Here is a 16,303-nt window from a genome sequence, read left to right as displayed (position 1 = left end):
AAATCCGTGATCATGCACGGTTTCTGTCTGGGCTCACTGCTGGAGCGCCCTGAGCTGGCTGATTTTGGGGCTAAGCCACCCCGTAGAGGTGGTGAAGAGGGAGGAGACTGTCAGCAGGGTCGAGGAGAGCTGCATCTCTCCTCCTCAGCTGGCCATTACTCCCTTTCCCTAAGGCGGTTGTAGAGGTAGTCAGACATGGCCACCACAAGGAGAACTCGACTGGAAAAGAATGTGCAGGAGGAAGATAAGAAGTGAAAGTTTTGGCTGACCGGATTAAATTGTAAAAGCAACAACTAAGGTACCCTGGAATTTAAACTTACAAAAAATAACATCGCTTCCAAAGAAGAGTCAGAAGCAGCGAAAGAAAGTGAAAAGGGAAGGGTTTGGCTTTTTTTTTCTTTTCTCTCCTTCCCTATACTGACAACTAAGAGACTTAAATAAGAAATTGGAAAAATCCGCTTTGACATCAATAGGCAATTAAGCTGAAAATAAAACAAAATGCCAAAGGGATAATAAAGATTTCTGGACATTAAAATTTTTCTTTTTCATAAGGAGGAAGGGAGAGAAAATGAATAAGGGCAGGATCTGGAAGAGGGAGGAGACTGCCTGGAATTAAAAAGAATCTACAGTAAAACTTCAACAAGACTTCTAAAAGATACATTTTAACTGAAACTTTGCAACTAAATAGTAACCCCAGGAAGAGAAAGTGAAAAAAAAGAGCAAAAAAGAAACAGTTTGCATGTATTTGGATTATTTGGTGCTCTTTGGATTCTTGGTTATTATATTTGAATGAGTAAAATCAATCGGGTGGTTGTTTAAAAATTTATACAATGGAACCACTTCTGGATGAATTGAAAATGGAACTTAAAAAGTACAAAGAAGATGCACAAGAAGGGAAGGGTTCTTTTGGCTTCATTTTTCAATTCTTAGAAATGGAGATTTGGAACTATGAGAAACAACAAGAAATGACTGCAAAACAAGAAGACTGGGACAAAGAAGAAGCCATCTTTAATGAACAAGCAATTTTATGTGGGGAAGAAAAAGGAAAGGGGGGGAAAGAGAATGGAGAATTTAAGACTTAAAAAAACCACCAAACAAAAGAAAAGTAATTCAAAAAATAAGTAAAACTGGAAAGCAACAGAAAAGGGGAATACAGAAGAGAGAAATAGACATAGAGAGACAAGAGGGTAAAAAGGGGAGAGAGAAGAAGAGAGGGAAGAAGGAAAGGAAAAGAAGTTACAAAGGACTGGAGCAAGATATAGAGAAACAGGATCTATTTAGAGATAATGGGTGAAAATCTAACTGAAAAGGGGATTCTGTAAAGGTACATAAGATTGTATTGTTATATTAGTAATAGAAATAACTTTAGAAAATTGGAAACAACATATGATTAAAATGAGGGATAAAATAGTTAGTGTAATTTAGTGAAATGTTTGTGAATAAGTGAAATAAAATAAATGAGAAAATTGAATTAGGAAGGAACGGGAACATTTTAATTAATTAATGTTTTATAAAATATAAGTGAAGGGGGGGAATTAACTATGGAAAGCTTATAATTGTTCCCATAGAAGTATGATATTTAATTGAAAAGTAATGTTAAAGATGTTAAGACTTTAATGAATATTAATATTAATGATAGAATTGAATTGGAATGGAATGGAATGTTGTTTTAATTATATACATTTATAATTTTTTCTTTTTTTAAGAATACAGTGTGTATTTTAAGAATGTACCAAGCAGAATCTGAATGGTATTATATTGTATTGAATGTTACAACTTTAAGGAAAAGATATAAAGGCGTCATACTCCAATCAGTAACTACAGGAGAAATTTTGTTTAATGAGAAAAGATAATAGATAATTGAAACAGGACAGACAAAAAATATAAATACAATGATTTGAATTGAGATGAGATAATTAAAATAAAATTGATAAAATTAAAAGAGGGGAGAAGCTATGCAGAAAATGTAACATAGTAATAAGATATGGAATAGAATATAAAACTGAGCATGAACCTGAATTTGTGTCTGTACGAATGTAACCCGGGATTACGCTACTTTCAAAAAAGATGTTTTATTTGTATTTTTTTTCTCTTTGTGAAAACTCAAATAAAATTTATTTTAAAAAAAATGAAATTACACACACACACGCACACACACACATATGGATCTTTGGTTATTCGGGTTTTCTCCCGCTTAAAATTGGAAGTATCTAGGTGACGTTTCGATGAAGTCTCATTCATCATCTTCAGGCTTGTGTCTTCGGCTTTGTGCTTCTCGGAGTAATGTGAGCTTTCAGCTGCTTCTTCCTTTTAACTGTTAGTGGGGGTGTGACTTGATTGGGTGGGGGCTTGGATGTGTTCTGATTGGGCGGGGTGGTGTTCTCATTAATGAGGGCAGGTTTCCAAATGGCTGGTAGGTGGGAGGTATCATCTCGTTTATTCATGCGGTGTGGGCGTTTTTCTATCTCTATGGCTTCTCTGATTATTCTGTTGTTGAAGTGTTCGGTTTTGGCGATAGTTCTGGTATTTTTAAAGTCAATCTCATGTCCTGTGGCTTTGAGGAGTTGGACCAGGGAAGAGGTCAGTTCTTCTTTTTTGATTGAGTTCATCTCCTCACACTTCACCCCAGACTCAGCAACAAGATGAGGCAATTTGGGACAAATCCAAACAACTCGCTGTTTGGAGAGCCGAAACACAGACCACCTTCAAGACAGACACACACACACAATGATTGACAGTCTGGTGGACTGTCTGGTGGTCAATCATTTGGAAGCCTGCACTCACAAACAAAAAAATCTCCACACCACAAACCAGGCAAACACCTGGGCACAAACAGATCCCCCCTGATACCTCCAGCTCAAACACATCCCAACCAGGCACCCAGATGAAACCTAGCTTCCTAACTAATGATAGCCATCCATTTACCCAGAGCCAAGCTGCACTAAAGGCCTCCAATAAAGTAACACAATGTTGCCAGCCAATCAAGATACAAAAAGAGCCAAAAAACAGACAGAAGATATTAGAAACACCAATCAAGCAGAACACAGCAAACTCCAAGACCAATAAACACAGACCAAGACTCCCAACCAATCAGGATGAAGAAAAAACCATTCTGGCACAGCAATAGGCTGCCCCAAATTTAAATCTGAAACCACTGTAAAAGTCTGACTCACAGATGAACACTATACAGAAGCCTGATGATGGCAGATGAGATTCTGCCGAAACATTGCTACAACTTTAAAAGCACAACTACAATGACGTGAGAAAATACCCGAACAAAGCTGAATGCCATACATGTAAGTACCCGCGAAAACTTAAGAAAACACACACACACACACACACACACGTCCTTCCAGTGACTTTCAGAGGAGAAATTGGTTATACAAGGAGATTGTCACATTTTTCAGCCAGAACTTTACAAGCCTCTTTGGTTAATTAAAAAGAAATACTAGTCACTATTTATAGTTATCATATATTATAATTATATAAGCCATGACTTCAAAAATAGAGGCCAGCAGTTTCACTGTCCTAGTTACTAAATGAGCTAACTAAATTCTCATTCTTTTACTGTATATTTTAAGATACAAAGATACATATTCCTGAGCTAACTCTGAACCTTGGCCTTGATGACATATGTGAATAACATACAGGAATTTGAAAGCATAGGACCTATCAAATAATAATAAATTTTAGGGCATGTTAAATAGCATAAGTACCAAAGACCTGAGAAACAAAAAATGTATATAGTGCAAAAGGTCGACTCCTAATCATCTTTAGCTGATGAAGGCAAACTCATATCATTGCATTTTTTTTCACTGCTAGGCAATAAGCAAAGATGTAATAATATACTTATGTTCACTCAAATAGCATATCTATCAAGCATTTCAGAAATTTAGTAAGCTAAGTGTCAACTTAGGCACGAAGCCAGTTAAGTGACATCTGAGGCAGTCACTCTCTCTTAGCCCTAGGAAGAAGGCAGAGACAAATCACTTCCACAAAATTTGCCAGGAAAACAAGTCTAGGCACTCAGCAGGAGCCAGAACTGAGCTGAAGGTACTGAAAAAATATTAAATAATATATGCAGCTGTTTTATTAGAGTTTCAAGAGCTGTAGTAAACATATTCTAAAAACACAGTGTCAAAAAAGCAATTACTATATATATTAACAGATTTAACAGATAATCAGAGTTGGAAAGAACCTTGTAGGTAATCTAGTCCAACCCCCCGCTCAAGCGGGAGACGCTACACCATTTCTGACAAATGGCAGTCTTGAAAGTCTCAAGTGATGGTGCTCCCACAACTTCTGAGGGCAAGCTGTTCCATTGGTTGATTGTTCTCACTGTCAGAAAGTTTCTCCTTATTTCCAGGTTAAATCTCTCCTTGTTCAGTTTCCATCCATTATTCCTTATCCCTACAGGAGCTTTAGAAAATAGCTTGACCACTTCCTCTCTGTGGCAGCCCGTCAAATATTGGAAGACCGCTATCATGTCTCCCCTGGTCCTTCTCTTTACTAGACTAGCCAAGCCCAGTTCTTGCAACTGTTCGTTGTATTTTTTAGCTTCCAGTCCCCTAATCATCCTGGTTGCTCTTCTCTGCACTTTTTCTAGAGTCTCAACATCTTTTTTATAATGTGGTGAACAAAACTTGATGCAGTACTCTAGGTGTGGTCTTCCTAAGGCTTTACAGAATGGTATTAGTACTTCCCTTGATCTTGATGTTAATACAATTTAGGATTGCATTAGCCTTTTTGGCTGCTGCTGCACACTGCTGGCTCATATTTAGCTGGTTGTCCACTAAGACTCCACGATCCCTCTCACAGTTACTGCTATTGAGCCTGGTTTCATCCAGTCTATATGTGTACTTTTGTTTTTTCTTGCCTAAATGTAGGACTTTACTTTTCTCTACATTGAATTTCATTTTGTTAGATACGGCCCAGTGTTCTACTCTGTCAATATCCATCTGGATCTTGAGCCTATCTTCTTGGGTTTTAGCTATTCCTGCCAGCTTAGTATCATCTGCAAATTTGGTAAGTTCCCCTTCTATTCCCTCATCTAAGTCGTTAATGAAGATATTGAAGAGTACTGGGCCTAAGACAGAACCTTGTGGCATCCTACTGCTTACTTCCCTCCATGCAGACTTAGACCCATTAAGGACTACTCGTTGAGTACAGTTTGCCAGCCAGTTGCGAGTCCATCTAGTGGTGAAGCTATCTATTCCACTTTTTTTTAGCTTACTAAGAAGTAGGTTGTGGTCTACTTTCTCGAATGCCTTGTTGAAATCTAAATATATTATGTCCACAGTATTTTGCTGTTCTACTAATTTAATCGCTGTGTTGAAGAATGAAATAAGATTGGTTTGGCATGATCTGTTCTTAACAAACCCATGCTGACTGCTAGTTATTACTTTACTTGTTTCTAGATGTTGGCAGATCTGTTTTTTTATTATCTTTTCCAGTATCTTCACAGGTATTGATGTTACGCTTATTGGTCTATAGTTTCCTGGATCTGTTTTTTTTCCTTTTTTGAAGATGGGGAACCACATCAGCTCTTTTAAAGTCCTCTGGTAGTTCCCCGGTGCTCCAGGATTTTTGAAATATATGGTGCAGTGGTTCTGAGATGACTTCTGCCAGCTCCTTTAAAACTCTGGGATGTAATCCATCAGGCCCTGGTGATTTGCTTTCATCAAGATCAGACAGGCGTTCTCTTACGATTTTTTTGCTTATTTTAACTTTTACTTCTGGTCTGTCTTTTACAGTTACGTTTTTGGTGGGTTGAGCTACAGTTTCTTTTTGTGTGATGCAAAGAATGAGTTAAGCAGTTCTGCTTTCTCTCTGTTGCCTGTTACTTCCTTGCCATCTTCTCTCTTTAGTGGACTGACTGTTTCCTTGATTTTTTTTCTTGTTATTTATATGTTGGAAGAAACTTTTTAAAATTATCTTTGACTTTTGTTGCAAGTTTTTGTTCGTCCTGAGCCTTTGCTATCCTGACTTCGTCTTTGCAGTTTCTGGCTATCTGCTGATATTTTGCCTTAGTTGTATGTCCTTTCCATTTTTTGTACTTGTCCCTTTTTTCTTTCAATTTGCCATAGAGATCTTTGTGCAGCCATGCTGGTTTCTTCTAGGATTTCTTGTTTTTCTTTCTCGGTGGTATTGTGCTGGTCTGGGCTTCTATGATCATACTTTTTAGAGTTGCACAAGATTCTTGAGTTGTTTTCCCTTTAAGATTTTCATCCATGGAATCTTTCCCAAGTTCTCTCTGAGTTTATTGAAATCAGCTCTTTTAAAATCCAAGACTCTGGTGTCATTATGTTCTGTTGCTTGTGTTTGTGTTATGTTGAATTCTAGTATGACATGGTCACTCTCACCCAAGGTTCCTGCAGTTTCAATTCCCTCTATCACTTCTTCTCTGTTTGTAAGAATTAAGTCTAGTATGGCTGTCCGTCTTGTTTCACCCTCTACCTTTTGGACAACAAAGTTGTCAGCTAGGTTGGTTAGCAACTTATTTGATTTCTCACTTGGTGCAGAATTAGTTTTCCAATTATTAGTTGACAAAGAATGGCCAGTAATTGATTTCAGTTAAAAAAAAAAAATCCTGCAGAATTCCTTTCGGATATTTGGATGATAATTTTAATTTTCAGAGTTCTATTTTCTTTGGGATCATGGTAAAAGTTTCTAGAAGAAGCCAGTTCACTAAAGCTAATCTGTAAATAATTTACATATAATTTGTTCCCATTGAATTATATTGTGTTTTCTATTTCAGCTTTGTGTGTTGAAAAGCCAGGCCTGATTTACTAGGATGATGATAGTTGATGAGATAAACAGATTCCAAATCTTTGGTTTCTCACCTTGGCCTTTAAAGGGTTCATCTGTTTATCTCTGTTTTGAATAATTCTGGACATGGCTAATTAGAAACAGTCTCATAAAATGATCTAATATGTTTATTACCATTATCATTCCAAGGACTCTTGATGCATCTGATTCATTTTAATCTTAATGAAGGAAAGTATGGCATATGTGGGCAATTTTATTAAGAGGCCAACAAAGTTAACCAAAATTGTGGATGGAGGTAGGATGAGGCTGAAGCTCAGGAAGATGTGGATGTGTAGAGTATGACCTTGAGAAACCACAAATCTTTATTCAGTTTTATTCTGATTGTTGGAGAAGAACTTGTTGTTTTTACTATTTTTGTGAACTGCTCAGGGTTGTGTCTACAATATGGGTGACTATATAAGTCTTTTAAAATAAATTAACTAACTAACTAAACATCAGTGTTGTCACAGTATGTGATAAAGTAAAAAATAAAATGTTCAAAAACAAAAAAAAATTACATGTTTGCATTTTAATAAGAGACTGTTAAAATGTTTACCAGCCCCAAGTATACACCTGGAGCTGTTATCAAACTGGTTTCTTAGAGTATTAAACAAAAGACCACAAAGTAAATTTCTTCCTATAAACCAAGATTATAAACTGACATTAGCATCATCCTATAGGAAACTCTCTTTCTGTGAAATATTAGATAATTGTTTATTATTCAAGCATCTAGTGGTCTGAGAACAACAATTAAACATTTCAAGTTTAAATCCATATCGTTGTGCCTTCAAGCTCCCCCATCCCCTCAGTCTTTCTACATCATGCCATAGGAAAACAGGCAGCAGTTGGAAAGCAGCAAGAGAAAAGAAAGGGTTAAATGAGAAACAAATAAGCAGTAAGTAATAATGTTGAAATATGATATAAGCAATGCAGAGAATGTCATTGGAAAATAATTACCTTGTGCAATACCTACTGAATGTAAATTGTGCACATTATTTTTGGTCATGTTTTCAAAAGCTAAAACTCAGCTGATCTCAAATTATATTTCTGTAGAGTATCGTTCTCCACTTGGCCCTATCCATAGCAATTCTATGGCTCAGCAATCTCATCTTCTGCACACTTTTGGAACAGTTTAAAGTTACGTATAGTTTCCCCAGTACGTTTTTAATCTTATCTCAATGCATTCTTTGCTATGTATATGACCTGGTAGGTTTCATTACCATTGGTTGCTAATGTGATCAGGAGTTGTAATTTGCCAAGCTCCTATTGGCAGATTAATTGATGGACTGATTGATTGATCCATGATACTAGGATACTGCAAGTTTCTGCTAGAACTCCAGTAGTTTTGTGGGATTATGAGATGCATAATATTAAAACATCTAGGGGAAAAATAAAGCATGCACACCAAGGGAAAATAAGGAAAGTAGTAAGCAAAATATATAGCAACCCCTTAACAACAACAACAAACTCCTAATTATCCACTAACTACACACAGTCTAAGATGGCATCAACAAATCCTTTGTCTTTAGAACCTTCTGAAAAGAAATTACAGAGGGGGGAAATTCTGACCTCAACAGAAAAATTGTCTCAAAGAATAAATGCTGCTTTACAGATGTGGGTACTAGAAATAACAACTGAATTGGCTAGATCAGTTTTGATTACAGAATGCAATTTCTCTACCATTACAACTGGATAATGCCTACCAAAGAACTAGGAACTATACCTCCTCTCTTCAGTTTTCCCAAGCAGTTCAGAAGTATGCCATGGTCAGAGGTACAGAAGGCCTCTAATGAAAACATTAAAATATTTTGGAGGAGGGTATATTTTGAAAATAGTAAACAAAGAAAATAATTTTGGGATTAGAAATGAAAATGTGCTGGGGGTTGGGACAAAAAAAATGAGTCAGATTAGAATAATCCTATCCTTGTTTTCAATGTTGACATATGACAGCTATGCAAAGTCTTGCCTAATTAAAAGGGCAGCATCTAGTCATGATTCATGAGCTACCATAGGTTTGGACATGATTACTAGATGGATTAGAGACCACTAAAAATATCAGGCTATAGGCTAGATGGCAAACATCAGAAAAATATATCAGAAGATAATTACCATATTGTTTCCAAGATAAATACTGTCGCGAATGGTTGAATTTGGCTTGGAAGAGACTTGACAATTCTAGGATTATTTTAGGACTGTTCTGTTAACAAACAGAAAAAGTGTAGTATGTATTCTATTCCATCTCACAGTCTACTGTGTGTTTTGAATTAGCTATTTTATTCTGTATACTACAGCAAACTGACACTTGGGATTTCACAAACTGAAGAAAAGTAAAGCAGATAAGATTTATGTAAAATCTCTTGACATGATTCCATGTGAGATTTTGAATGAGACTGAAGAAATCTCATGAGACTAAGGGCTCTCCCAAATGAGGGGCATTTGGGAACAACTATCATAGGATAAAAACAAGGCAAGCTTACCAGACTATCTATTGAAAGGAAAGTGACAATAAAGTGATCTATAATGTCCAGGGATATTATGAAGCAAGTTGTGTGCATTCCTATAAACTTTTTTTACTCCTTTTTTCATGTTTTCATGTTTTAATGATTGTACCAAGGGAAAAAACAGTCCAATCTATCAAAAACAGCACCACAAAAAACAGATTAGGACAAGTCAAAATAGGGAAGAAAATGGTAAGTGAACCCTAAATGAGTTCAAATCACTAGGACCAGATGGATTACACCCCAAGATTTTAAAGGAACTAGCAGATGTGATCTCAGAACCACTGAACTATATCTTTCAAAGATCCTGGAATACCAGGGACCTGCCAGAGGACTAGAAAAGTGCCGATGTAGTTCCTATCTCCAAAAAAAAAGAAAAAAATAGATTCAAGAAACTACAGACCTATCAGCCTGACCTCAATACCAGGGAAGATTCTGAAAAAAATAATCAAGCAACGAATAAGTGAACACTTAGAAGCAAAAAAAGTAATAACCAAAGGCCCAACATAAGAGGTGGTATTCATCAGGTCCTGACCAGTTCTGGAGAATCGGTAGCGGGAATTTTGAGTAGTTCAGAGAACCGCTAAATATCATCTCTGACTGGAGATTTTACAGTATCCTTCCCCTGTCATGCCCACCAAGCCACGCCCACAGAACCAGTAGTAAAATAATTTGAATCCCACCACTGGCCATCATGTGTTGTCAAAAACAGATCATGCCAGATTAATCTTATTATATTCTTTGACAAAGTAACAAAATTAGTGGACCAGAGGAATGCGGTTGATATAATTTACTTGGACTTCAGTAAGGTATTTGATAAAGTAGACCATAATCTACTACTTGTTAAGATAGAAAAATGTGGGTTAGACAGCATCACCACCAGATGGATTCATAACTGGCTAATCGACCACACTGAAGTGTTAATACCACTTTATAATGTCTTCATAAGGACACACTTGAATATTGCATTCAGTTTTGGTCGCCACAATGTAAAAAAGATGTTGAAATTCTAGAAACAGAGATGAGCAACAAAGATGGTTAGGGGACTGGAGGCTAAAACATATGAAGAACATTTGCTGGAAATGGGTATGTCTAGTCTGATGAAAAGAAGGACTAGGCGGTGACATGATAGCAGTCTTCCACTATCTCAGGGGCTGCCACAAAGAAGAGGGAGTCAAGCTATTCTCCAAAGCACCTTAAGGGCAGGAAAAGAAGCAATGGGTGGAAACTAATCAAGGAGAGAAGTAATTTAGAACTAAGGAGAAATTTCCTGACAGTTAGAACAATTAATCAGTGAAACAACTTGCTTCCAGAAGTACATACTCCAACACTAGACATTTTTAAGAAGCAAGTGGATAACCAATTGTCTGAAATGGTATAGTTTCCTGCCTAAGCAGGGAGTTGGAAGATGTCCAAGGTCCCTTCCAACTCTGTTATTCTATTCTACTTTTATTTTTATAATACTGAAAGCCATGGTTCCCCAATCCCCAATTTGCAGACTGGTATAGTCTTCAGCCTCAGTCTGCACAAATGATGAGTGAGCTCAATTTGCACATGTGAAAACATCTCTCACCACCACCAACACCTACCACCAGTGCTGTTGCTTGTCCACTAAGCCAGAAAGATTGGGGACTACTACTGTAAACTGCCCAAACTCATCTCATAGTGAAATGTGCAACATATACATTTTCATAAATAAACTAATATATAGCTATATATAACTATTTGCAAGCAAGGGTGTCTGCAGGATGGGGTCAAAAAAGTCAAGATGGTGACCATAATGTGCTCTGCACATTAAAAAAATAGACTGCGCTCCTATTGCATCTTACAGTCACCATTTGACTTTTTTCATCATATCCTATAGACTCTTCCTCAAGAGTTGACAAATTAAACTGATTTTAAAATGCAGCAATGGGCATTTTGGTTTCAGCAGTGTTTTAAGTACTTAATCTCTGCTTGAGCAAATTAATAAGTATGTTGCTTAATTAATGAAAGTCACCTGGGTCAATTTCCACCCAAAAAAATCATCCCTAAAGAATCTTGCATACTTTGGGCATGATAATATCTCCAAATAGCTACAGAATTTGTTTACTCTTCCATTGTTGAAAACCCAGGTACTTCACTATTTTATTTGATTGTTTATTAAATTTAAATTAAACCCATCCCTCCTATACTTAGACAATTTACAACTGAGAAAAAGCAATAAGATAAAACATTAAACTATTAAAAAAAATATTAATTTTAAAATTGACTTAAAATTTAGAAAATTGGCAAGGAAGGGGGTGGATGAGTGGACTCTTATATTAGTCCATTAACCATCTCAAAATGAGAGGCCTCCATCAGAGCACCAGGACAATTGGAGGAGCCAGGTTTTCAGGTCAAAAACGTAGCTGTGGATTTCATGCCAAGGGGCACCAAATTGTAGAAGGCAGGAGCAATTTCTTCTTCTCAAAACCAACATAGACAGATATTTAATATGAAGATTTTCTTCACTCATCAACGATCATGAAAATTGACCAAATTATGGAGCACTTTGTCTATAAAGATTGTCTCAAAGTCAGCCTTTCATTATCACATCCATACAATGCAAATGAAGGGCTAATAGTTCAAACACATTCTAAAATCTCAGCTGTAGGTGAAAAGGATAAATGTAATGTGATTTTTATGATTCCAAATCTTAATAGAAGAGTCACTGTGGGAATCAAAATCAATTATTAGTGAGCCAAAGGCAAGTGAGTCAGGTAATACCAAAAAAGCTCAATTGCTTGTCAAAAAATTGATTGGGCCAGTCATTCTCTTAGAATGCAAACCAATTTGTATTATATTTAATTCTTGGGACCAAATCCAAGGACAACTATCTTAATCAGGGGTTTGTGTGTGTGTGTTTTGTTAGATTTGTTTCTACTCATCCTCAAGATGGTGTAATGAAATAATACCATATTCTGGAAATACCGACATTAAATTTTGTGAACAATGCCTGCTGTAATACTGAAGCAATGGTAATTATTTATCTCATAATGGTGGGAATTAGCTTACATGTCCAAATAGTGGCAAAAGACAATCTGTGTGATGGGTAAACACTTTTACAAAAGGCTTTGTGGGAACAGAATTATTTACTTATGCTTTACAGTGATAAAAACAAGACAAAGCATTAGAAAGCACGTTATTTTCTTTTCTGCCTTCTCTCTCAAGTGGGCACAATTTGATTTTTATCTTTATTCTCTACATCTGTAGGTTTTTCTTGTCCCCTAGAGATACAATGGTTGCCTTGTTTCCCATTCAATGACCTGACACAGAGATTAGCACGCCTGAGTGGCTGTTCTGATGTATTCCATTGTGTTTATTCCCTCTAAGCGGTGAAGCCAGACAAGAGATAGCCAGCAGGATTGGCCTTGAAAAGCGGTGGGGAACAGTCACTCTTTTGCTTCATCATACATAGTACATATGCATACATACATACATATGCATATGTCAAAGTAGAAGATCTGAAATTAATTGGGTATTTTTAAATGGTATTAGCTTTTCTGGAAAGGGACTTATTGAATATACTCATCGTGCAAAGGAAAAGAATAAATATAGCCCTATCTAGTGACAAATGTGTTCAAATAATTCTTAGAAATGCAAGATCAAGTGCATATCTGGAGATATTTTAGTGTTCTAATCTCTCTAGAGATACTTTAGTCTTCTACTCTCTAGCAGCTCTTAAGGCTGAATTTATATTTCCATTTTTGTATTTAAAATTAGCACTTTCTTACATATTCTAATTTTCCATTACCTTTTTTGCATCCTTTGTAAACCTGTAGTTAGTGATTGTCTTGTTTTACATCTTTTCAAGTTCTCATGGGAATTCTGTAAATTAAAGAGTAGAAAAAAATGCTGTGGTTCTCTATAAACCTATAAAGTATATAGTAAAGAAAATTCTTATCATAGTAGTTGATGATAAAGGATTTATAGATGACAGAGTCTTGTACTATGGTGTCCTATTTTTATCATTCATTTTTTTGCAAATTAATATGGGCAACCTGCTTAACCACATGTAACAACAAAAAGAATCAGTAAAAAAAAAATCTTGGTACTGTTGAGTACCCCTTCTACTCAATAGTAGTAACTGTGAGAGAGATCTTGGAATCCTCTAGACAATCATTTAAATATGAACTGGTAGTGTGCTGCAGTTTCCAAAAATGTCAGTGCAGTCCTAGGTACAATGGCATAACTTATTGATGCCAACTCTCCACAGCCAACTCTCCATGGCCAATTTGCCAATTTATCATAAATGATAAAAACATGGTCACTAATAATAAAAGTAACAGAATGAAATGATAAATACAATGATGAATTATCCCATGGCAAGTTCCCCTGCGGCGATACAGCGAATTGGCCATGGGATGTTATCCTAGCGCTTTTCTAGCCTGCATTTACAGAGGGATAGAATAAAGATCATATGATGTGTAGGTACCATTTTATAATGCTTTGGTAAGACCACACGTGGAATATTGCATCATGTTTTGGTTGCTAAGATATAAAATAAATGTTAATATTCTAGAGACAGTGCATAGAACAGCAACAAATGATTAGGGAACTGTAAGGTAAAGCATGAAGAATAGCTGCAGGAATTGGGTATGTCTAGTTTAATGAAAAAAGGTATAAAGTCATGATAGCAGCGTTCCAATATCTAAGGAAATGCTTCAAAGAAGAGGAGTCAACCTATTCTCCAAAGCACCTGAAGGAAAAATAAGAAGCAATGGACAGAAACTAATCACAGAGAGAATGAACCTAGAAATAAGTAAACATTTCCTGACAGTCCAGGCCTTGGAAACTGACAAAAAACAGAAAACCTCCATCACAAGACTGTGTGGGATGTTATAACTGGTCATAAGTGTGTGTGTGTGTGTGTGTGTGTGTGTGTGTGTGTGTGGCTGTCAAAACACCCAAAACAGGCCAAGTAGTTCTGTGGAGGTCAGTCGTAAATTAGAACATTTGCTAACCTGGCCATTAAGCGAGGACCTGGTCATTAAGAGAGGACCACTTACATTTGGTTTGCCAGTCACATGACCACCTGGCTATGCCCACCCCAGTCACATGATCACCAAGCTACACCCCACCCCCGTCACATGACCACCTAGCCATGCCCAGTCAGCAAGCCATGTCTACCCCAGTCACATGACCACCAAGCCACATCCATAAATTAGTCCACACCCACAGAACCGGTTGTTAAGAAATATGAATCCTACCCCTGGTTAGAACAATCAATCAGTGGAATGGCTTGTCTTCAGAAGTTTTGGGTTTTCATCACTGGAGGTTTTTAAGAAGGAACTGGACAACCATTTGTCTGAGATGGTACAGGGTTTCCTGCTTCAGCAGGGCTTGGACTGGACCTCCTAGGTCCCTCCGAACGCTGTTATTCTGTTATCAATAGATCAAAAATGCAAAGAAGCCAAAACTGACCTCTTAAATAGTACTACCAATATAATACCTCAACATAATATAATAGCCAAATAGAGATGATGAAAGCAAGCAAGCATCAAAATGTCATTTTTCCTGATAGACCTAGAACAGGAATCACCAACTCCTGGTTGGTGGTCCGGCACCTGTCCACAGCATGCTAGAAACTGGGCTGCGCAAACAAGCAAAGCCCCATTCACGAGATGCAGGCAGCACATGAAACCATGCACCCTCCAGAAAACCTCTCTCCACGGAATCAGTCTCTGGTGCCCAAAAGGTTGGGGACCACCACCTAGAATGAAGCCTTTGGATAAAAGAGTGGACTACAAAGATGCCTACTGAATCACACGTAAAGAGGTGAGACATCCAAACATTTATACAGTATCCTGCAGTATAGAGAAAAAAGTGACTTATGACCTTTTGTTTTTTTTTACACTTAAACTTACACAATTGTTGCAGCATCCCCATAATCATATGATCAACACTCAGATGCTTAGCAACTGGTTCATATTTATGACGATTGCAGTGTTCCAGTTCATGGGATCATCTTTTGTGACTTTCTGAAGAAAGTCATTAGGGAATCCTGATTTATTTAATAACCATCTTACTAAGTTAACAGCTGCAGTGGTTCACTTACTTCCTGTGGGAAGAAGCATCATGAAATGAGGCAAAATTCATTTAATGACTGGCTTGCTTAGCAATGGAAATTGTAAGTCGAGTACTACTTGCATAGTACAAAGATGTGTGGGTCTGACAAATTACTAGTTTTCTTGGCAAACAACTTTACAATTTGAATATGTAATAAATGGGAAATAATGTATTTATTTCACAGAGAAGAGGAATAAAAATGAAAATATGTGTTTTACTCCAATATACCTATCAAATTACATGAGCATGTTGGATCAGCACTGCTTTGGAGAGAACCAGTTATATTTTTGCTTCCTTTTGATCACAATAAATATTTAAAAAGAATGTATTTGGCTAAATAGGTTCTGTCATTATAGCAGAAAAAGTTGAATTAACAGAACCAGGATATTAATCAATATACTAAGATTAGCAATCAATATTTGATTTTAAGTTTTGTTTAGTTTTTTGGGAGGGGAAGGTTATTTCCAGGTAAATCATGCTATGATTTTTTTATTAGAATACAATAGAATTTTTTATTGGCCAAGTTTGATTGGACTCGCAAGGAATTTGTCTTTGGTGCATATGCTCTCAATGTATGGACTTTTAAACAGGTGAATCTTTTATTTCAAAGAGCAGTCCATTCAAACAATGATCATCAGAGGGCAGATATGACTAGAAAATAGAGTATAACTAAATAACTGTTTTTGTTCTTTATGGTAGCTATCAAGTGAAGAAGAAGATATAATCTTTCTAAGCTAAGATGGACAAATTAGTGAACCTCAGATTATATATCAGGCAGTAGAAATATTTCTCTCATCCCTGTTGCAAAAGGCAAATCTCCTCACAGCTGTTTGATCAACAGCTGTATGACAAGCAGAAAACATGAGTGCCCTAGGATGGGGAAAGGGAATTTGAGCCTAGTACAATCT

Source organism: Pseudonaja textilis, chromosome Z (genome assembly GCF_049901715.1).
Source record: "Pseudonaja textilis isolate UNSWEBS1 chromosome Z, rPseTex1.2, whole genome shotgun sequence".
Classification (NCBI taxonomy): domain Eukaryota; kingdom Metazoa; phylum Chordata; class Lepidosauria; order Squamata; family Elapidae; genus Pseudonaja; species Pseudonaja textilis.
This window is presented reverse-complemented; position numbering follows the sequence as displayed.